This window comes from Aegilops tauschii, chromosome 2 (genome assembly GCF_002575655.3).
Source record: "Aegilops tauschii subsp. strangulata cultivar AL8/78 chromosome 2, Aet v6.0, whole genome shotgun sequence".
Lineage (NCBI taxonomy): Eukaryota > Viridiplantae > Streptophyta > Magnoliopsida > Poales > Poaceae > Aegilops > Aegilops tauschii.
In genome coordinates this window covers 555,361,801-555,387,701 of record NC_053036.3, presented here as the reverse complement: position 1 = coordinate 555,387,701, position 25,901 = coordinate 555,361,801, and positions in this window count along the sequence as shown.

Here is a 25,901-nt window from a genome sequence, read left to right as displayed (position 1 = left end):
TGGGAGGCGCACCAGCCCACCTAGGGGCTGATCCCTTCCCACACTTGGCCCACGCAGCCCTCTGGGGCCGGTGGTCCCACCTGGTGGACCCCCGGGACCCTCCCGGTGGTCCCGGTACGTTACCGATAGCACCCGAAACTTTTCCGGTGACCAAAACAGGACTTCCCATATATAAATCTTTACCTCCGGACCATTCCGGAACTCCTCGTGACGTCCGGGATCTCATCCGGGACTCCGAACAACATTCGGTAACCACATATATCTATTCCCTATAACCCTAGCGTCATCGAACCTTAAGTGTGTAGACCCTACGGGTTCGGGAACCATGCAGACATGACCGAGATGTTCTCCGGCCAATAACCAACAGCGGGATCTGGATACCCATGTTGGCTCCCACATGTTCCACGATGATCTTATCGGATGAACCACGATGTCGGGGATTCAATCAATCCCGTATACAATTCCCTTTGTCAATCGGTATAGTACTTGCCCGAGATTCGATCGTCGGTATCCCGATACCTTGTTCAATCTCGTTACCGGCAAGTCTCTTTACTCGTTCCGTAACACATCATCCCGTGATCAACTCCTTGGTCACATTGTGCACATAATGATGATGTCCTACCGAGTGGGCCCAGAGATACCTCTCCGTTTACACGGAGTGACAAATCCCAGTCTCGATTCGTGCCAACCCAACAGACACTTTCCGAGATACCTGTAGTGCACCTTTATAGCCACCTAGTTACGTTGTGACGTTTGGTACAACCAAAGCATTCTTACGGTATCCGGGAGTTGCACAATCTCATGGTCTAAGGAAACGATACTTGACATTAGAAAAGCTCTTAGCAAAATGAACTACACGATCTTGTGCTATGCTTAGGATTGGGTCTTGTCCATCACATCATTCTCCTAATGATGTGATCCCATTATCAACGACATCCAATGTCCATGGTCAGGAAACCGTAACCATCTATTGATCAACGAGCTAGTCAACTAGAGGCTTACTAGGGACATGGTGTTGCCTATGTATCCACACATGTATCTGAGTTTCCTATCAATACAATTTTAGCATGGATAATAAACGATTATCATGAACAAGGAAATATAATAACAACCAATTTATTATTGCCTCTAGGGCATATTTCCAACAGTCTCCCACTTGCACTAGGGTCAATAATCTAGTTCACATCACCATGTGATTAACACTCACAGGTCACATCACCATGTGACCAACATCCAAAGAGTTTACTAGAGTCAACAATCTAGTTCACATCACTATGTGATTAACACTCAATGAGTTCTGGTTTGATCATGTTATGCTTGTGAGAGAGGTTATTAGTCAACGGGTCTGAACCTTTCAGATCCGTGTGTGCTTTACGAATATCTATGTCATCTTGTGGATGCTACCACGCGCTACTTGGAGCCATTTCAAATAACTGCTCTACTATACGAATCCGGTTTACTACTCAGAGTCATCCGGATTAGTGTCAAAGTTCGCATCGACGTAACCCTTTACGACGAACTCCTTTTCACCTCCATAATCGAGAAAATTCCTTAGTCCACTAGATACTAAGGATAAGTTCGACCGCTGTCATGTGATCCATTCCCGGATCACTATTGTACCCCTTGACCAACTCATGGCAAGGCACACTTCATGTGCGGTACACAGCATAGCATACTGTAGAGCCTACGTCTAAAGCATAGGGGACGACCTTCGTCCTTTCTCTCTCTTCTGCTGTGGTCAGGTCTTGAGTCTTACTCAATACTCACACCTTGTAACACAGCCAAGAACTCCTTCTTTGCTGATCTATTTTGAACTCTTTCAAAATCATGTCAAGGTGTGCGTTCTTTGAAAGTATCATCAGGCGTCTTGATCTATCTCTATAGATCTTGATGCCCAATATGTAAGCAGCTTTATCCAGGTCTTCCTTTGAAAAACTCCTTTCAAACAACCCTTTATGCTTTCCAGAAATTTTACATCATTTCGGATCAACAATATGTCATTCACATATACTTATCAGAAAAGTTGTAGCGCTCCCACTCACTTTATTGTAAATACAAGTTTCTAACAAACTTTGTATAAACCCAAAAACTTTGATCACTCCATCAAAGAGTATATTCTGACTCCGAGATGCTTGCTCTAGTCCATGGAAGGATCGCTGGAGCTAGCATACCTTTTAGCATCCTTAGGATCGACAAAACCTTTCTGATTGTATCACATACAACCTTTCCTTACGAAAACTGGTAAGGAAACTTGTTTTGACATCCATCTTCCAGATTTCATAAATGCAGCTAATGCTAACATGATTCCGACGGACTTAAGCATCGCTACGGATGAGAAAATCTCATCGTAGTCAACTCCTTGAACTTGTGAAAATACTCTTTGCCACAAGTCGAGCTTCATAGATGGTAACATTACCGTCCATGTCCGTCTTCTTCTTAAAGATCCATTTATCTCAATGGCTTGCCGATCATCGGGCAAGTTCACCAAAGTCCATGCTTTGTTCTGATACATGGATCCTATCTCGGATTTCATGGCTTCTAACCATTTGTCGGAATATGGGCCCACCATCGCTTCTCCATAGCTCGTAGGTTCAGTATTGTCTAACAACATGATATCTAAGACAGGATTACCGTACCACTCAGCAGTAGTACATATCCTTGTCGACCTACGAGGTTTGGTAGTGACTTGATTCGAAGTTTCATGATCACTATCATAAGCTTCCACTTCAATTGGTGTAGGTGCCACAGGAACAACTTCTTGTGCTCTGCTACACACTAGTTGAAGTGACGGTTCAATAACCTCATCAAGTCTCTACCATCCTCCCACTCAATTCTTGAAACTTTTCCTCAAGAAAGGAACTGTTTCTAGAAGCAATTACTTTTGCTTCCAGATCTGAAATAGGAGGTATACCCAACTGTTTTGGGTATTCTATGAAGATGCATTTATCCGCTTTGGGTTCGAGCTTATCAGCCTGAAACTTTTTCACATAAGCGTCGCAGCCCCAAACTTTTAAGAAACAACAACTTAGGTTTCTCTAAACGATGTCGTCTCAACGGAATTGCGTGGTGCCCTATTTAAAGTGAATGCGGTTGTCTCTAATGCCTAACCCATAAACGATAGTGGTAATTCGATAAGAGACATCATGGTATGCACCATATCCAATAGGGTGCAGTTATGATGTTCGGACACACCATCACATTGTGGTGTTCCAGGCGGTATTAATTGTGAAACACTTTCCACAATGTCTTAATTGTGTGCCAAACTCGTAACTCAGATATCTCTATGATCATATCATAGACATTTTATCCTCTTGTCACGACGATCTTCAACTTCACTCTGAAATTACTTGAACCTTTCAATAATTCAGACTTGTGTTTCATCAAGTAAATATTCTCAGCATCTACTCAAATCATCTGTGAAGTAAGAACATATCGATATCCACTGCGTGCCTCAGCACTCATTGGACTGCACACATCAAATGTATTACTTCCAACAAGTTGCTCTCTTGTTCCATCTTACTGAAAACGAGGCCTTTCAGTCATCTTGCCCATGTGGTATGATTTGCATGTCTCAAGTGATTCAAAATCAAGTGAGTCCGAACGATCCATCTGCATGGAGTTTCTTCATGCATATATACCAATAGACATGGTTCGCACGTCTCAATCTTTTCAAAACGAGTGAGTCCAAAGATCGATCTACATGGAACTTCTTCATGCGTTCTATACCAATATGACTCAAATGGCAGTGCCACAAGTATGTGGTACTATCATTACTATTTTATATCTTTTGGCACGAACATGTGTATCACTGCGATCGAGATTCATTTTAGGTGCAAGACCATTGAAGGTATTATTCAAATAAACAGAGTAACCATTATTCTCCTTAAATGAATAACCGTATTGCGATAAACATAATCTAATCATGTTTATGCTCAACGCAAACACCAAATAACAATTATCTAGGTTTAACACCAATCTCGATGGTAGAGGGAGCATGCGACGCTTGATCACATCTACCTTGGAAACAGTTCCAACACATATTGTCATCTCACCTTTAGCTAGTCTCCGTTTATTCCGCAGCTTCTATTTTGAGTTACTAGCACTTAGCAACTGAACCGGTATCTAATACCCTGGTGCTGCTAGGAGTACTAGTAAAGTACACATTCATATAATGTATATCCAATATACTTTTGTTGACCTTGCCTGCCTTCTCATCTACCAAGTATCTAGGGTAGTTCTGCTTTAGTGACCGTTCCCCTCATTACAGAAGCACTTAGTCTCGGGTTTGGGTTCAACCTTGGGATTCTCTACTAGAGCAGCACATGATTTGCCGTTTCATGAAGTATCCCTTTTGCCCTTGCCCTTGTTGAAAGTAGTGGTTTTACTAACCATCAACAATTGATGCTCCTGTTTGATTTCTACTTTCACGGTGTCAAACATCGCGAATAGCTCAAGAATCATCATCTATCCCTGATATGTTATAGTTCATCATGAGGCTCTAATAGCTTGGTGGCAGTGACTATGGAGAACCATCACTATCTCATCTGGAAGATTAACTCCCACTCGATTCAAGCGATTGTAGTACTCAGACAATCTGAGCACATGCTCAACGATTGAGCTTTTCTCCCTTAGTTTGCAGGCTTAAGAAACTTGTCAGAGGTCTCATACCTCTTGACGTGGGCATTAGTCTGAAATCCCAATTTCAGTCTTTGGAACATCTCATATGTTCTGCGACGATTCAAAACCGTCTTGTCGCCACAATTTTAAACCGTTAGCATCACACACTGAACTATCACGTAGTCATCAAAACGTGTATGTCAGATGTTTCGTAACATCTATAGACGACGCTCGAGGTTCAGCACACTGAGCGGTGCATTAAGGACATAAGCCTTCTGTGCAGCAATGAGGACAATCCTCAGTTCACGGACCCAGTCCGCATAATTGCTACTATCAACTTTCAACTAAATTTTCTCTAGGAACATATCTTAAACAGTAGAACTAAAGCGTAAGCTATGACATAATATGCAAAGACCTTTTGACTATGTTCATGATAATTAAGTTCATCTGATTATTTAATGAACTCCCACTCAGATAGACATCCCTCTAGTCATCCAAGTGATACATGATCCGAGTCAAACTAGGCCGTGTCCGATCATCACGTGAGACGGACTAGTCATCATCGGTGAACATCTCCATGTTGATCGCATCCACTATACGACTCATGTTCGACCTTTCGATCTCTTGTGTTCCGAGGCCATGTCTGTACATGCTAGGCTCGTCAAGTCAACCTAAGTGTTTCGCATGTGTTCCGAGGCCATGTCTGTACATGCTAGGCTCGTCAACACCCGTTGTATGCGAACGTTAGAATCTATCACACCCGATCATCACGTGGTGCTTCGAAACAATGAACCTTCGCAACGGTGCACAGTTAGGGGGAACACGTCTCTTGAAATTTTAGTGAGGGATCATCTTATTTATGCTACCGTCGTTCTAAGCAAATAAGATGTAAACATGTTAAACATCACATGCAAATCATAAAGTGACGTGATATGGCCAATATCATCTTGCGCCTTTGATCTCCATCTTCGAGGCGCGGCATGATCACCTTCGTCACCGGCATGACACCATGATCTCCATCATCATGATCTCCATCATCGTGTCTTCATGAAGTTGTCTCGCCAACTATTACTTCTACTACTATGGCTAACGGTTAGCAATAAAGTAAAGTAATTACATGGCGTTTTCATTGACACGCAGGTCATACAATAAATTAAGACAACTCTTATGGCTCCTGCCGGTTGTCATACTCATCGACATGCAAGTCGTTATTCCTATTACAAGAACATGATCAATCTCATACATCACATATATCATTCATCACATCCTTTTGGCCATATCACATCACATAGCATACCCTGCAAAAACAAGTTAGACATCCTCTAATTGTTGTTGCATGTGTTTACGTGGCTGCTATGGGATTCTAGCAAGAACATTTCTTACCTACGCAAAAGCCACAACGTGATATGCCAATTTCTATTTACCCTTCATAAGGACCCTTTTCATCAAATCCGATCCGACTAAAGTGGGAGAGACAGACACCCGCTAGCCACCTTATGCAACTAGTGCATGTCAGTCGGTGGAACCTGTCTGACGTAAGTGTACGTGTAAGGTCGGTCCGGGCCGCTTCATCCCACGATGCCGCCGAATCAAGATAGGACTAGTAACGGCAAGTAAATTGACAAAATCGACGCCCACAACTACTTTGTGTTCTCCTCGTGCATAGAAACTATGCATAGACCTAGCTCATGATGCCACTGTTGGCGAACGTAGCAGAAATTCAAAATTTTCTACGCATCACCAAGATCAATCTATGGAGTAATCTAGCAACGAGGGGAAGCGGAGTGCATCTACATACCCTTGTAGACCGCTAAGCGGAAGCGTTGCAAGAACGTGGATGAAGGAGTCGTACTCGTAGCGATTCAGATCGCGGTTGATTCCGATCTAAGCGTCGAACCACGGCGCCTCCACGTTCATCACACGTGCAGCCCGGTGACGTCTCCCACGCCTTGATCCAGCAAGGAGAGAGGGAGAGGTTGGGGAAGACTCCGTCCAGCAGCAGCACAACGGCATGGTGGTGATGGAGGAGCGTGGCACTCCAGCAGGGCTTCGCCAAGCACTGCGATAGACGAGGAGGGAGAGGGGTAGGGCTGCGCCAAGAAAGAGAAGTTCTCATGTCTATGGCAGCCCCAAAACCCCCACTATATATAGGGGAGGGGGAGGGGCTGCGCCCCCATCTAGGGTTCCCCCCCAAGGGGTGTGGCCAGCCCTAGATGGGACTTGGAGGGGCGGCCAAGGGGGGAGAGAGGGGGGCGCACCACTAGGTGGGCCTTAGGCCCATCTGAGCTTAGGGTTTCCCCTTTCCACCCCTTCCTGCGCCCTGGGCCCCTTGTGGGAGGCGCACCAGCCCACCTAGGGGCTGGTCCCTTCCCATACTTGGCCCACGCAGCCCTCTGGGGCCGGTGGCCCCACCTGGTGGACCCCCGGGACCCTCCCGGTGGTCCCGGTACGTTACCGATAGCACCCGAAACTTTTCCGGTGACCAAAACAGGACTTCCCATATATAAATCTTTACCTCCGGACCATTCTAGAACTCCTCGTGACGTCCGGGATCTTATCCGGGACTCCGAACAACATTCGGTAACCACGTATATCTATTCCCTATAACCCTAGCGTCATCGAACCTTAAGTGTGTAGACCCTACGGGTTCGGGAACCATGCAGACATGACCGAGACGTGGGCTCGGGCTCGGCTCGTGCTCGCCGGGGCGGTGGTGCGGTTCGCCGGTGGGAGGAGAGGAGAGGAAGGAGGCGGTGGCCGGAGGGGGAAGAGGAGGACGTGACGCGCGGGTAGGCGGCGGCGACCTCGGGCGCTGCGGCGGCGGTGCGGTGTGGCGACGACGGCGAGGTCCGGCGGCGACCATGTTGGTGAGCTTGATGCACTCATCACAAAGCAATGCATGACAAAACTAGCATACCTACAGCAATATGGCATGTTTATGAAGCTATCCGTGGCAAGAACAAAATCATAGCATGTATGGATCAACTACAATAAGCTTGGCAAAATTGAATAACACGTAAACAATCTGCCAGAAATATTTTATAGCAAAATTAGAGCAAGATTGAGTCATGCTATGGCACTCCATAATTGCAAACAAGGGTATTAATGGATCAATTACAACAATATCTACAAAACATCCTTAATGAACATCTCCAAAATATGCATGGATCTCTCTGTAGCATCAAGTTTACATGGCAACAAAATAACAGCAGACAAGGACTTGGAGAAATCACTAAGTCCCTGAAATCAGAAACATTACGGAGCCTACTTTGCATGCTTGTGCTAGTCACCACAGAGATCAAAAAAATACATGGCATACACCCCTGGAAATATGGCATGGCATAAAACAAAACACATGTAGAGCTCATGCCCATAAGAGGCACAGAATTAAAGATACAAAAATAACAAATCTCCAAGTTCTGATATGAACCAGCAGATAACAGCAACTAGCCCTCTTGCAACAGAGATTTGGGGCATCAAGATGACCTCTAATGAACATGGTGCAATTGAACAAAATGTAGAGCATCACGAGGCGAACAATTTGACATACTACACGCACGAATCGGAGCATTATGTATGAAGTTACGATGCAATCAACAGGGGCACTTGTCGTGACAGAAAAATACTTGGGAAAAAAAAACGGGATCGGGAAGTCAACGCTCATAGTGCCTCGTCCAAATCCGATCGAGGAGAGGGCTCGGGCTCGGCTCGTGCTCGCCGGGGCGGCGGTGCGGCTCGCCGGCGGGAGGAGAGGAGAGGAAGGAGGCGGTGGCCGGAGGGGGAAGAGGAGGAGGCGACGCGCGGGTAGGCGGCGGCGTGCTCGGGCGCTTCGGCGGCGGTCCGGTGTGGCGACGACGGCGAGGTCCGGCGGAAAGGCCGGCCGCGGCGCGCGGGTGCGCGGGCCGGGAGGAGCGGCGGCGCTGGGCTCGGGCGGCCGCGGGCGAGCCCGTGGGCCTCGGCGGCGGCGACGAACGGCGGCGTGCTGGAGGAGTTTTATTCAAGGCGAACTGTCAAGGGGGTCCCATAAATCACCAGACCGTGTAAGGAACGCAAACTCAAGGAACATAATCCCGGTATATCAGTAACTAGGGCGGCAAGAGTGGAACAAAACACCAGGCATAAGGCCGTGCCTTCCACCCTTTACCAAAATATATAGATGCATTAATTAAATAAGAGATATTGTGATATCCCAACATGTCCATGTTCCGACATGGAACAAACTTCAACTTCACCTGCAACTAGCAACGCTATAAGAGGGGCTGAGCAAAAGCGGTAACTTAGCCAAACAACGGTTTGCTAGGAAAGAATGGTTAGAGGCTGACATGGCAATATGGGAGACATGATATAGCAAGTGATAGGTAGCGCAGCATGGCAATAGAGCGAACAACTAGCAAAGCAAAGATAGAAGTGGTTTCGAGGGGTGGTCATCTTGCCTGCAAGGTTCTCAGAGTTGTCAAAAGCTTGATCCTCGTAAGCGTACTCAACAGGTTCCTCGTTCACGAACTCGTCTCCCGGCTCTACCCAAGACAAGAACACAAACAAACGGAACCACAATCAACCACGAGAAATGCACAAGCAACATGATGCAAAACATGTATCATATGCAAGATATGATATGCGATGCGTATGCATGCTCCGGAAGGAAAATGATGAACAAGGCAGTAACTTGGCAAACCAAGCATGCCACTGGAAAGATGAGATGATTTCGTTCGAAATCGATATAAAGATCACCGGAAACGGATGCACGGTTTGCAAATGGCAAGCAAAACAAGAATGACACGAATCTGCGATTAACAGCATGATAGCACTTAAAATGCAACAAGCATCAATGCTAAAGCACTCCAACATAGCAACAAAGCATATGACAGTAATCTACAGGATATGCTTGACAAAAGATGAACACTGAGCTACGGCTAGATCACAACATATCAAGCTCAAACAAGCATGGCAAAAGTGCAAAATTTAACAGGATCACAGACTTAGTGAAAAACATGACATGGCAGAAAACAGCATCAGGTAGCAATGTTCAGGGCACGAAATCAACATGCTACAGAAACTTAACATAGCAAAGCAAGGCATGTCAGTATTCTACTAAATGCATATGACAAAAGTCCTTTACTGACCATAAGCCAAAAAGGACTAGAAGATATGATGGCTAGCTTGTAAACATAGCAAGTTTCGTTACCAGGTTTCAGACTTGGCAGAAAACAGAGCATGGCAGAAACAATAATATGAAGGCATGTTGGTGAGCTTGATGCACTCACCACAAAGCAATGCATGACAAAACAAGCATACCTACAGCAATATGGCATGTTTATGAAGCTATCCGTGGCAAGAACAAAATCATAGCATGTATGGATCAACTACAATAAGCTTGGCAAAATTGAATAACACGTAAACAATCTGCCAGAAATATTTTATAGCAAAATTAGAGCAAGATCGAGTCATGCTATGGCACTCCATAATTTCAAACAAGGGCATTAATGGATCAAATACAACAATATCTACAAAACATCCGTACTGAACATCTCCAAAATATGCATGGATCTCTCTGTAGCATCAAGTTTACATGGCAACAAAATAAAAGCAGACAAGGACTTGGAGAAATCACAAGTCCCTGAAATCAGAAACATTACGGAGCCTACTTTGCATGCTTGTGCTAGTCACCACAGATATCACAAAAATACATGGCATACACCCCTGGAAAGATGGCATGGCATACAACAAAACACATGTAGAGCTCATGCCCATAAAAGGCACAGATTTAAAGATACAAAAATAACAAATCTCCAAGTTCTGATAAGAACCAGCAGATAACAGCAACTAGCCCTCTTGCAACAGAGATTTGGGCATCAAGATGACCTCTAATGAACATGGTGCAATTGAACAAAATGTAGAGCATCAAGAGGCGAACAATTTGACATACTACACGCACGAATCGGAGCATTATGCATGAAGTTACGATGCAATGAACAGGGGCACTTGTCGTGACAGAAAAAGACTTGGGAAAAAAAACGGGATCGGGAAGTCAACTCTCACAGTGCCTCGTCCAGGTCCGATCGAGGAGACGGCTCGGGCTCGGCTCTTGCTCGCCGGGGCGGCGGTGCGGCTCGCCGGCGGGAGGAGAGGAGAGGAAGGAGGCGGTGGCCGGAGGGGGAAGAGGAGGAGGCGACGCGCGGGTAGGCGGCGGCGACCTCGGGCGCTGCGGCGGCGGTGCGGTGTGGCGACGACGGCGAGGTCCGGCGGCGGGGCGGCGCCGGCCGGCGGCGGCGCGCGGGTGCGCGGGCCGGGAGGAGCGGCGGCGCTGGGCTCGGGCGGGCCGCGGGCGAGCCCGTGGGCCTCGGCGGCGGCGACGAACGGCGGCGTGCTGGAGGAGTTTTAGTCAAGGCGAACTGTCAAGGGGGTCCCATAAATCACCAGACCGTGTAAGGAACGCAAACTCAAGGAACATAATCCCGGTATATCAGTAACTAGGGCGGCAAGAGTGGAACAAAACACCAGGCATAAGGCCGAGCCTTCCATCCTTTACCAAAATATATAGATGCATTTATTAAATAAGAGATATTGTGATATCCCAACATGTCCATTTTCCGACATGGAACAAACTTCAACTTGACCTGCAACTAGCAACGCTATAAGAGGGGCTGAGCAAAAGCGGTAACTTAGCCAAACAACGGTTTGCTCGGAAAGGATGGTTAGAGGCTGACATGGCAATATGGGAGACATGATATAGCAAGTGATAGGTAGCGCAGCATGGCAATAGAGCGAACAACTAGCAAAGCAAAGATAGAAGTGGTTTCGAGGGGTGGTCATCTTGCCTGCAAGGTTCTCAGAGTTGTCGAAAGCTTGATCCTCGTAAGCGTACTCAACAGGTTCCTCGTTCACGAACTCGTCTCCCGGCTCTACCCAAGACAAGAACACAAACAAACGGAACCACAATCAACCACGAGAAATGCGCAAGCAACATGATGCAAAACATGTATGATATGCAAGATATGATATGCGATGTGTATGCATGCTCCGGAAGGAAAATGATGAAGAAGGCAGTAACTTGGAAAACCAAGCATGCCACTGGAAAGATGATATGATTTCGGTCGAAATCGATATAAAGATCACCGGAAACGGATGCACGGTTTGCAAATGGCAAGCAAAACAAGAATGACACGAATCTGCGATTAACAGCATTATAGCACTTAAAATGTAACAAGCATCAATGCTACAGCACTCCAACATAGCAACAAAGCATATGACAGTAATCTACAGGATATGCTTGACAAAAGATGAACACTGAGCTACGGCTAGATCACAACATATCAAGCTCAAACAAGCATGGCAAAAGTGCAAAAGTTAACAGGATCACAGACTTAGTGAAAAACTGGACATGGCAGAAAACAGCATCAGCTAGCAATGTTCAGAGCACGAAATCAACATGCTACAGAAACTTAACATAGCAAAACAAGGCATGTCAGTATTCTACTAAATGCATATGACAAAAGTCCTTTACTGACCATAAGCCAAAAAGGACCAGAAGATATGATGGCAAGATTGTAAACATAGCAAGTTTCGTTACCAGGTTTCAGACTTGGCAGAAAACAGAGCATGGCAGAAACAATAATATGAAGGCATGTTGGTGAGCTTGATGCACTCACCACAAAGCAATGCATGACAAAACAAGCATACCTACAGTAATATGGCATGTTTATGAAGCTATCCGTGGCAAGAACAAAATCATAGCATGTATGGATCAACTACAATAAGCTTGGCAAAATTGAATAACACGTAACCAATCTGCCAGAAATATTTTATATCAAAATTAGAGCAAGATTGAGTCATGCTATTGCACTCCATAATTGCAAAAAAGGGCATTAATGGATCAATTACAACAATATCTACAAAACATCCTTACTGAACATCTCCAAAATATGCATGGATCTCTCTGTAGCATCAAGTTTACATGGCAACAAAATAACAGCAGACAAGGACTTGGAGAAATCACCAAGTCCCTGAAATCAGAAACATTATGGAGCCTAATTTGCATGCTTGTGCTAGTCACCACAGAGATAAAAAAAAATATGGCATACACCCCTGGAAAGATGGCATGGCATACAACAAAACACATGTAAAGCTCATGCCCATAAGAGGCACAGAATTAAAGATACAAAAATGACAAATCTCCAAGTTCTGATATGAACCAGCAGATAACAGCAACTAGCCCTCTTGCAACAGAGATTTGGGCATTAAGATGACCTCTAATGAACATGGTGAAATTGAAAAAAATGTAGAGCATCACGAGGCGAACAATTTGACATACTACACGCACGAATCGGAGCATTATGCATGAAGTTACGATGCAATCAACAGGGGCACTTGTCGTGACAGAAAAAGACTTGGGGAAAAAAAACGGGATCGGGAAGTCAACGCTCACAGTGCCTCGTCCAGGTCCGATCGAGGAGAGGGCTCGGGCTCGGCTCGTGCTCGCCGGGGCGGCGGTGCGGCTCGCCGGCGGGAGGAGAGGAGAGGAAGTAGGCGGTGGCCGGAGGGGGAAGAGGAGGAGGCGACGCGCGGGTAGGCGGCGGCGACCTCGGGCGCTGCGGCGGCGGTGCGGTGTGGCGACGACGGCGAGGTCCGGCGGCGGGGCGGCGCCGGCCGGCGGCGGCGCGCGGGTGCGCGGGCCGGGAGGAGCGGCGGCGCTGGGCTCGGGCGGGCCGCGGGCGAGCCCGTGGGCCTCGGCGGCGGCAACGAACGGCGGCGTGCTGGAGGAGTTTTATTCAAGGCGAACTGTCAAGGGGGTCCCATAAATCACCAGACCGTGTAAGGAACGCAAACTCAAGGAACATAATCCCGGTATATCAGTTACTAGGGCGGCAAGAGTGGAACAAAACACCAGGCATAAGGCCGAGCCTTCCACCCTTTACCAAAATATATAGATGCATTAATTAAATAAGAGATATTGTGATATCCCAACATGTCCATGTTCCGACATGGAACAAACTTCAACTTCAACTGCAACTAGCAACGCTATAAGAGGGGCTGAGCAAAAGCGGTAACTTAGCCAAACAACGGTTTGCTAGGAAAGGATGGTTAGAGGCTGACATGGCAATATGGGAGACAGGATATAGCAAGTGATAGGTAGCGCAGCATGGCAATAGAGCGAACAACTAGCAAAGCAAAGATAGAAGTGGTTTCGAGGGGTGGTCATCTTGCCTGCAAGGTTCTCAGAGTTGTCGAAAGCTTGATCCTCGTAAGCGTACTCAACAGGTTCCTCGTTCACGAACTTGTCCCCCGGCTCTACCCAAGACAAGAACACAAACAAACGGAATCACAATCAACCACGAGAAATGCACAAGCAACATGATGCAAAACATGTATGATATGCAAGATATGATATGCGATGCGTATGCATACTCCAGCAGCGAAATGATGAACAAGGCAGTAACTTGGCAAACCAAGCATGCCACTGGAAAGATGAGATGATTTCGGTCGAAAACGATATAAAGATCACCGGAAACGGATGCACGGTTTGCAAATGGCAAGCAAAACAAGAATGACACGAATCTCCGATAAACAGCATGATAGCACTTAAAATGCAACAAGCATCAATGCTACAGCACTCCAACATAGCAACAAAGCATATGACAGTAATCTACAGGATATGCTTGACAAAAGATGAACACTGAGCTACGGCTAGATCACAACATATCAAGCTCAAACAAGCATGGCAAAAGTGCAAAAGTTAACAGGATCACAGACATGGTGAAAAACTGGACATGGCAGAAAACAGCATCAGCTAGCAATGTTCAGAGCACGAAATCAACATGCTACAGAAACTTAACATAGCAAAACAAGGCATGTCAGTATTCTACTAAATGCATATGACAAAAGTCCTTTACTGAGCATAAGCCAAAAAGGACCAGAAGATATGATGGCAAGCTTGTAAACATAGCAAGTTTCGTTACCAGGTTTCAGACTTGGCAGAAAACAGAGCATGGCAGAAACAATAATATGAAGACATGTTGGTGAGCTTGATGCACTCACCACAAAGCAATGCATGACAAAACAAGCATACCTACAGCAATATGGCATGTTTATGAAGCTATCCGTGGCAAGAACAAAATCATAGCATGTATGGATCAACTACAATAAGCATGGCAAAATTGAATAACACGTAACCAATCTGCCAGAAATATTTTATAGCAAAATTAGAGCAAGATTGAGTCATGCTATTGCACTCCATAATTGCAAAAAAGGGCATGAATGGATCAATTACAACAATATCTAAAAACATCCTTACGGAACATCTCCAAAATATGCATGGATCTCTCTGTAGCATCAAGTTTACATGGCAACAAAATAACAGCAGACAAGGACTTGGAGAAATCACTAAGTCCCTGAAATCAGAAACATTACGGAGCCTAATTTGCATGCTTGTGCTAGTCACCACAGAGATCAAAAAAATACATGGCATACACCCCTGGAAATACGGCATGGCATACAACAAAACACATGCAAAATATATAGATGCATTAATTAAATAAGAGATATTGTGATATCCCAACATGTCCATGTTCCGACATGGAACAAACTTCAACTTCACCTGCAACTAGCAACGCTATAAGAGGGGCTGAGCAAAAGCGGTAACTTAGCCAAACAACGGTTTGCTAGGAAAGGATGGTTAGAGGCTGACATGGCAATATGGGAGACATGATATAGCAAGTGATAGGTAGCGCAGCATGGCAATAGAGCGAACAACTAGCAAAGCAAAGATAGAAGTGGTTTCGAGGGGTGTTCATCTTGCCTGCAAGGTTCTCAGAGTTGTCGAAAGCTTGATCCTCGTAAGCGTACTCAACAGGTTCCTCGTTCATGAACTCGTCCCCCGGCTCTACCCAAGACAAGAACACAAACAAACGGAACCACAATCAACCACGAGAAATGCACAAGCAACATGATGCAAAACATGTATGATATGCAAGATATGATATGCGATGCGTATACATGCTCCGGAAGGAAAATGATGAACAAGGCAGTAACTTGGCAAACCAAGCATGCCACTGGAAATATGAGATGATTTCGGTCTAAATCGATATAAAGATCACCAGAAACGGATGCACGGTTTGCAAATGGCAAGCAAAACAAGAATGACACGAATCTGCGATTAACAGCATGATAGCACTTAAAATGCAAGAAGCATCAATGCTACAGCACTCCAACATAGCAACAAAGCATATGACAGTAATCTACAGGATATGCTTGACAAAAGATGAACACTGAGCTACGGCTAGATCACAACATATCAAGCTCAAACAAGCATGGCAAAAGTGCAAAAGTTAACAGGATCACAGACATGGTGAAAAACTGGACATGGCAGAAAACAGCATCAGCTAGCAATGTTCAGAGCACGAAATCGACATGCTACAGAAACTTAACATAGCAAAGCAAGGCATGTCAGTATTCTACTAAATGCATATGACAAAAGTCCTTTACTGAGCATAAGCCAAAAAGGACCAGAAGATATGATGGCAAGCTTGTAAACATAGCAAGTTTCGTTACCAGGTTTCAGACTTGGCAGAAAACAGAGCATGGCAGAAACAATAATATGAAGGCATGTTGGTGAGCTTGATGCACTCACCACAAAGCAATGCATGACAAAACAAGCATACCTACAGCAATATGGCATGTTTATGAAGCTATCCGTGGCAAGAACAAAATCATAGCATGTATGGATCAACTACAATAAGCTTGGCAAAATTGAATAACACGTAACCAATCTGCCAGAAATATTTTATAGCAAAATTAGAGCAAGATTGAGTCATGCTATTGCACTCCATAATTGCAAAAAAGGGCATGAATGGATCAATTACAACAATATCTACAAAACATCCTTACTGAACATCTCCAAAATATGCATGGATCTCTCTGTAGCATCAAGTTTACATGGCAACAAAATAACAGCAGACAAGGACTGGAGAAATCACTGTCCCTGAAATCAGAAACATTACGGAGCCTAATTTGCCTGCTTGTGCTAGTCACCACAGAGATCAAAAAAATACATGGCATACACCCCTGGAAATACGGCATGGCATACAACAAAACACATGCAAAATATATAGATGCATTAATTAAATAAGAGATATTGTGATATCCCAACATGTCCATGTTCCGACATGGAACAAACTTCAACTTCACCTGCAACTAGCAACGCTATAAGAGGGGCTGAGCAAAAGCGGTAACTTAGCCAAACAACGGTTTGCTAGGAAAGGATGGTTAGAGGCTGACATGGCAATATGGGAGACATGATATAGCAAGTGATAGGTAGCGCAGCATGGCAATAGAGCGAACAACTAGCAAAGCAAAGATAGAAGTGGTTTCGAGGGGTGGTCATCTTGCCTGCAAGGTTCTCAGAGTTGTCGAAAGCTTGATCCTCGTAAGCGTACTCAACAGGTTCCTCGTTCATGAACTCGTCCCCCGGCTCTACCCAAGACAAGAACACAAACAAACGGAACCACAATCAACCACGAGAAATGCACAAGCAACATGATGCAAAACATGTATGATATGCAAGATATGATATGCGATGCGTATGCATGCTCCGGAAGGAAAATGATGAACAAGGCAGTAACTTGGCAAACTAAGCATGCCACTGGAAATATGAGATGATTTCGGTCTAAATCGATATAAAGATCACCGGAAACGGATGCACGGTTTGCAAATGGCAAGCAAAACAAGAATGACACGAATCTGCGATTAACAGCATGATAGCACTTAAAATGCAAGAAGCATCAATGCTACAGCACTCCAACATAGCAACAAAGCATATGACAGTAATCTACAGGATATGCTTGACAAAAGATGAACACTGAGTTACGGCTAGATCACAACATATCAAGCTCAAACAAGCATGGCAAAAGTGCAAAAGTTAACAGGATCACAGACATGGTGAAAAACTGGACATGGCAGAAAACAGCATCAGCTAGCAATGTTCAGAGCACAAAATCGACATGCTACAGAAACTTAACATAGCAAAGCAAGGCATGTCAGTATTCTACTAAATGCATATGACAAAAGTCCTTTACTGACCATAAGCCAAAAAGGAACAGAAGATATGATGGCAAGCTTGTAAACATAGCAAGTTTCGTTACCAGGTTTCAGACTTGGCAGAAAACAGAGCATGGCAGAAACAATAATATGAAGGCATGTTGGTGAGCTTGATGCACTCACCACAAAGCAATGCATGACAAAACAAGCATACCTACAGCAATATGGCATGTTTATGAAGCTATCCGTGGCAAGAACAAAATCATAGCATGTATGGATCAACTACAATAAGCTTGGCAAAATTGAATAACACGTAACCAATCTGCCAGAAATATTTTATAGCAAAATTAGAGCAAGATTGAGTCATGCTATTGCACTCCATAATTGCAAAAAAGGGCATGAATGGATCAATTACAACAATATCTACAAAACATCCTTACTGAACATCTCCAAAATATGCATGGATCTCTCTGTAGCATCAAGTTTACATGGCAACAAAATAACAGCAGACAAGGACTTGGAGAAATCACTGTCCCTGAAATCAGAAACATTACGGAGCCTAATTTGCCTGCTTGTGCTAGTCACCACAGAGATCAAAAAAATACATGGCATACACCCCTGGAAATACGGCATGGCATACAACAAAACACATGCAAAATATATAGATGCATTAATTAAATAAGAGATATTGTGATATCCCAACATGTCCATGTTCCGACATGGAACAAACTTCAACTTCACCTGCAACTAGCAACGCTATAAGAGGGGCTGAGCAAAAGCGGTAACTTAGCCAAACAACGGTTTGCTAGGAAAGGATGGTTAGAGGCTGACATGGCAATATGGGAGACATGATATAGCAAGTGATAGGTAGCGCAGCATGGCAATAGAGCGAACAACTAGCAAAGCAAAGATAGAAGTGGTTTCGAGGGGTGGTCATCTTGCCTGCAAGGTTCTCAGAGTTGTCGAAAGCTTGATCCTCGTAAGCGTACTCAACAGGTTCCTCGTTCATGAACTCGTCCCCCGGCTCTACCCAAGACAAGAACACAAACAAACGGAACCACAATCAACCACGAGAAATGCACAAGCAACATGATGCAAAACATGTATGATATGCAAGATATGATATGCGATGCGTATGCATGCTCCGGAAGGAAAATGATGAACAAGGCAGTAACTTGGCAAACTAAGCATGCCACTGGAAATATGAGATGATTTCGGTCTAAATCGATATAAAGATCACCGGAAACGGATGCACGGTTTGCAAATGGCAAGCAAAACAAGAATGACACGAATCTGCGATTAACAGCATGATAGCACTTAAAATGCAAGAAGCATCAATGCTACAGCACTCCAACATAGCAACAAAGCATATGACAGTAATATACAGGATATGCTTGACAAAAGATGAACACTGAGTTACGGCTAGATCACAACATATCAAGCTCAAACAAGCATGGCAAAAGTGCAAAAGTTAACAGGATCACAGACATGGTGAAAAACTGGACATGGCAGAAAACAGCATCAGCTAGCAATGTTCAGAGCACAAAATCGACATGCTACAGAAACTTAACATAGCAAAGCAAGGCATGTCAGTATTCTACTAAATGCATATGACAAAAGTCCTTTACTGACCATAAGCCAAAAAGGAACAGAAGATATGATGGCAAGCTTGTAAACATAGCAAGTTTCGTTACCAGGTTTCAGACTTGGCAGAAAACAGAGCATGGCAGAAACAATAATATGAAGGCATGTTGGTGAGCTTGATGCACTCACCACAAAGCAATGCATGACAAAACAAGCATACCTACAGCAATATGGCATGTTTATGAAGCTATCCGTGGCAAGAACAAAATCATAGCATGTATGGATCAACTACAATAAGCTTGGCAAAATTGAATAACACGTAACCAATCTGCCAGAAATATTTTATAGCAAAATTAGAGCAAGATTGAGTCATGCTATTGCACTCCATAATTGCAAAAAAGGGCATGAATGGATCAATTACAACAATATCTACAAAACATCCTTACTGAACATCTCCAAAATATGCATGGATCTCTCTGTAGCATCAAGTTTACATGGCAACAAAATAACAGCAGACAAGGACCTTGAGAAATCACTGTCCCTGAAATCAGAAACATTACGGAGCCTAATTTGCATGCTTGTGCTAGTCACCACAGAGATCAAAAAAATACATGGCATACACCCCTGGAAATACGGCATGGCATACAACAAAACACATGCAAAATATATAGATGCATTAATTAAATAAGAGATATTGTGATATCCCAACATGTCCATGTTCCGACATGGAACAAACTTCAACTTCACCTGCAACTAGCAACGCTATAAGAGGGGCTGAGCAAAAGCGGTAACTTAGCCAAACAACGGTTTGCTAGGAAAGGATGGTTAGTGGCTGACATGGCAATATGGGAGACATGATATAGCAAGTGATAGGTAGCGCAGCATGGCAATAGAGCGAACAACTAGCAAAGCAAAGATAGAAGTGGTTTCGAGGGGTGGTCATCTTGCCTGCAAGGTTCTCAGAGTTGTCGAAAGCTTGATCCTCGTAAGCGTACTCAACAGGTTCCTCGTTCATGAAATCGTCCCCCGGCTCTACCCAAGACAAGAACACAAATAAACGGAACCACAATCAACCACGAGAAATGCACAAGCAACATGATGCAAAACATGTATGATATGCAAGATATGATATGCGATGCGTATGCATGCTCCGGAAGGAAAATGATGAACAAGGCAGTAACTTGGCAAACCAAGCATGCCACTGGAAATATGAGATGATTTCGGTCTAAATCGATATAAAGATCACCGGAAACGGATGCACGGTTTGCAAATGGCAAGCAAAACAAGAATGACACGAATCTGCGATTAACAGCATGATAGCACTTAAAATGCAACAAGCATCAATGCTACAGCACTCCAACATAGCAACAAAGCATATGACAGTAATCTACAGGATATGCTTGACAAAAGATGAACACTGAGCTACGGCTAGATCACAACATATCAAGCTCAAACAAGCATGGCAAAAGTGCAAAAGTTAACAGGATCACAGACATGGTGAAAAACTGGACATGGCAGAAAACAGCATCAGCTAGCAATGTTCAGAGCACGAAATCGACATGCTACAGAAACTTAACATAGCAAAGCAAGGCATGTCAGTATTCTACTAAATGCATATGACAAAAGTCCTTTACTGAGCATAAGCCAAAAAGGACCAGAAGATATGATGGCAAGCTTGTAAACATAGCAAGTTTCGTTACCAGGTTTCAGACTTGGCAGAAAACAGAGCATGGCAGAAACAATAATATGAAGGCATGTTGGTGAGCTTGATGCACTCACCACAAAGCAATGCATGACAAAACAAGCATACCTACAGCAATATGGCATGTTTATGAAGCTATCCGTGGCAAGAACAAAATCATAGCATGTATGGATCAACTACAATAAGCTTGGCAAAATTGAATAACACGTAACCAATCTGCCAGAAATATTTTATAGCAAAATTAGAGCAAGATTGAGTCATGCTATTGCACTCCATAATTGCAAAAAAGGGCATGAATGGATCAATTACAACAATATCTACAAAACATCCTTACTGAACATCTCCAAAATATGCATGGATCTCTCTGTAGCATCAAGTTTACATGGCAACAAAATAACAGCAGACAAGGACCTTGAGAAATCACTGTCCCTGAAATCAGAAACATTACGGAGCCTAATTTGCATGCTTGTGCTAGTCACCACAGAGATCAAAAAAATACATGGCATACACCCCTGGAAATACGGCATGGCATACAACAAAACACATGCAAAATATATAGATGCATTAATTAAATAAGAGATACTGTGATATCCCAACATGTCCATGTTCCGACATGGAACAAACTTCAACTTCACCTGCAACTAGCAACGCTATAAGAGGGGCTGAGCAAAAGCGGTAACTTAGCCAAACAACGGTTTGCTAGGAAAGGATGGTTAGAGGCTGACATGGCAATATGGGAGACATGATATAGCAAGTGATAGGTAGCGCAGCATGGCAATAGAGCGAACAACTAGCAAAGCAAAGATAGAAGTGGTTTCGAGGGGTGGTCATCTTGCCTGCAAGGTTCTCAGAGTTGTCGAAAGCTTGATCCTCGTAAGCGTACTCAACAGGTTCCTCGTTCATGAACTCGTCCCCCGGCTCTACCCAAGACAAGAACACAAACAAACGGAACCACAATCAACCACGAGAAATGCACAAGCAACATGATGCAAAACATGTATGATATGCAAGATATGATATGCGATGCGTATGCATGCTCCGGAAGGAAAATGATGAACAAGGCAGTAACTTGGCAAACCAAGCATGCCACTGGAAATATGAGATGATTTCGGTCTAAATCGATATAAAGATCACCGGAAACGGATGCACGGTTTGCAAATGGCAAGCAAAACAAGAATGACACGAATCTGCGATTAACAGCATGATAGCACTTAAAATGCAAGAAGCATCAATGCTACAGCACTCCAACATAGCAACAAAGCATATTACAGTAATCTACAGGATATGCTTGACAAAAGATGAACACTGAGCTACGGCTAGATCACAACATATCAAGCTCAAACAAGCATGGCAAAAGTGCAAAAGTTAACAGGATCACAGACATGGTGAAAAACTGGACATGGCAGAAAACAGCATCAGCTAGCAATGTTCAGAGCACGAAATCGACATGCTACAGAAACTTAACATAGCAAAGCAAGGCATGTCAGTATTCTACTAAATGCATATGACAAAAGTCCTTTACTGACCATAAGCCAAAAAGGACCAGAAGATATGATGGCAAGCTTGTAAACATAGCAAGTTTCGTTACCAGGTTTCAGACTTGGCAGAAAACAGAGCATGGCAGAAACAATAATATGAAGGCATGTTGGTGAGCTTGATGCACTCACCACAAAGCAATGCATGACAAAACTAGCATACCTACAGCAATATGGCATGTTTATGAAGCTATCCGTGGCAAGAACAAAATCATAGCATGTATGGATCAACTACAATAAGCTTGGCAAAATTGAATAACACGTAACCAATCTGCCAGAAATATTTTATAGCAAAATTAGAGCAAGATTGAGTCATGCTATTGCACTCCATAATTGCAAAAAAGGGCATGAATGGATCAATTACAACAATATCTACAAAACATCCTTACTGAACATCTCCAAAATATGCATGGATCTCTCTGTAGCATCAAGTTTACATGGCAACAAAATAACAGCAGACAAGGACCTTGAGAAATCACTGTCCCTGAAATCAGAAACATTACGGAGCCTAATTTGCATGCTTGTGCTAGTCACCACAGAGATCAAAAAAATACATGGCATACACCCCTGGAAATACGGCATGGCATACAACAAAACACATGCAAAATATATAGATGCATTAATTAAATAAGAGATATTGTGATATCCCAACATGTCCATGTTCCGACATGGAACAAACTTCAACTTCACCTGCAACTAGCAACGCTATAAGAGGGGCTGAGCAAAAGCGGTAACTTAGCCAAACAACGGTTTGCTAGGAAAGGATGGTTAGTGGCTGACATGGCAATATGGGAGACATGATATAGCAAGTGATAGGTAGCGCAGCATGGCAATAGAGCGAACAACTAGCAAAGCAAAGATAGAAGTGGTTTCGAGGGGTGGTCATCTTGCCTGCAAGGTTCTCAGAGTTGTCGAAAGCTTGATCCTCGTAAGCGTACTCAACAGGTTCCTCGTTCATGAACTCGTCCCCCGGCTCTACCCAATACAAGAACACAAACAAACGGAACCACAATCAACCACGAGAAATGCACAAGCAACATGATGCAAAACATGTATGATATGCAAGATATGATATGCGATGCGTATGCATGCTCCGGAAGGAAAATGATGAACAAGGCAGTAACTTGGCAAACCAAGCATGCCACTGGAAATATGAGATGATTTCGGTCTAAATCGATATAAAGATCACCGGAAACGGATGCACGGTTTGCAAATGGCAAGCAAAACAAGAATGACACGAATCTCCGATTAACAGCATGATAGCACTTAAAATGCAAGAAGCATCAATGCTACAGCACTCCAACATAGCAACAAAGCATATGACAGTAATCTACAGGATATGCTTGACAAAAGATGAACACTGAGCTACGGCTAGATCACAACATATCAAGCTCAAACAAGCATGGCAAAAGTGCAAAAGTTAACAGGATCACAGACATGGTGAAAAACTGGACATGGCAGAAAACAGTATCAGCTAGCAATGTTCAGAGCACAAAATCGACATGCTACAGAAACTTAACATAGCAAAGCAAGGCATGTCAGTATTCTACTAAATGCATATGACAAAAGTCCTTTACTGACCATAAGCCAAAAAGGACCAGAAGATATGATGGCAAGCTTGTAAACATAGCAAGTTTCGTTACCAGGTTTCAGACTTGGCAGAAAACAGAGCATGGCAGAAACAATAATATGAAGGCATGTTGGTGAGCTTGATGCACTCACCACAAAGCAATGCATGACAAAACTAGCATACCTACAGCAATATGGCATGTTTATGAAGCTATCCGTGGCAAGAACAAAATCATAGCATGTATGGATCAACTACAATAAGCTTGGCAAAATTGAATAACACGTAACCAATCTGCCAGAAATATTTTATAGCAAAATTAGAGCAAGATTGAGTTATGCTATTGCACTCCATAATTGCAAAAAAGGGCATGAATGGATCAATTACAACAATATCTACAAAACATCCTTACTGAACATCTCCAAAATATGCATGGATCTCTCTGTAGCATCAAGTTTACATGGCAACAAAATAACAGCAGACAAGGACCTTGAGAAATCACTGTCCCTGAAATCAGAAACATTACGGAGCCTAATTTGCATGCTTGTGCTAGTCACCACAGAGATCAAAAAAATACATGGCATACACCCCTGGAAATACGGCATGGCATACAACAAAACACATGCAAAATATATAGATGCATTAATTAAATAAGAGATATTGTGATATCCCAACATGTCCATGTTCCGACATGGAACAAACTTCAACTTCACCTGCAACTAGCAACGCTATAAGAGGGGCTGAGCAAAAGCGGTAACTTAGCCAAACAACGGTTCGCTAGGAAAGGATGGTTAGTGGCTGACATGGCAATATGGGAGACATGATATAGCAAGTGATAGGTAGCGCAGCATGGCAATAGAGCGAACAACTAGCAAAGCAAAGATAGAAGTGGTTTCGAGGGGTGGTCATCTTGCCTGCAAGGTTCTCAGAGTTGTCGAAAGCTTGATCCTCGTAAGCGTACTCAACAGGTTCCTCGTTCATGAACTCGTCCCCCGGCTCTACCCAAGACAAGAACACAAACAAACGGAACCACAATCAACCACGAGAAATGCACAAGCAACATGATGCAAAACATGTATGATATGCAAGATATGATATGCGATGCGTATGCATGCTCCGGAAGGAAAATGATGAACAAGGCAGTAACTTGGCAAACCAAGCATGCCACTGGAAATATGAGATGATTTCGGTCTAAATCGATATAAAGATCACCGGAAACGGATGCACGGTTTGCAAATGGCAAGCAAAACAAGAATGACACGAATCTCCGATTAACAGCATGATAGCACTTAAAATGCAACAAGCATCAATGCTACAGCAGTCCAACATAGCAACAAAGCATATGACAGTAATCTACAGGATATGCTTGACAAAAGATGAACACTGAGCTACGGCTAGATCACAACATATCAAGTTCAAACAAGCATGGCAAAAGTGCAAAAGTTAACAGGATCACAGACATGGTGAAAAACTGGACATGGCAGAAAACAGCATCAGCTAGCAATGTTCAGAGCACAAAATCGACATGCTACAGAAACTTAACATAGCAAAGCAAGGCATGTCAGTATTCTACTAAATGCATATGACAAAAGTCCTTTACTGAGCATAAGCCAAAAAGGAACAGAAGATATGATGGCAAGCTTGTAAACATAGCAAGTTTCGTTACCAGGTTTCAGACTTGGCAGAAAACAGAGCATGGCAGAAACAATAATATGCAGGCATGTTGGTGAGCTTGATGCACTCACCACAAAGCAATGCATGACAAAACAAGCATACCTACAGCAATATGGCATGTTTATGAAGCTATCCGTGGCAAGAACAAAATCATAGCATGTATGGATCAACTACAATAAGCTTGGCAAAA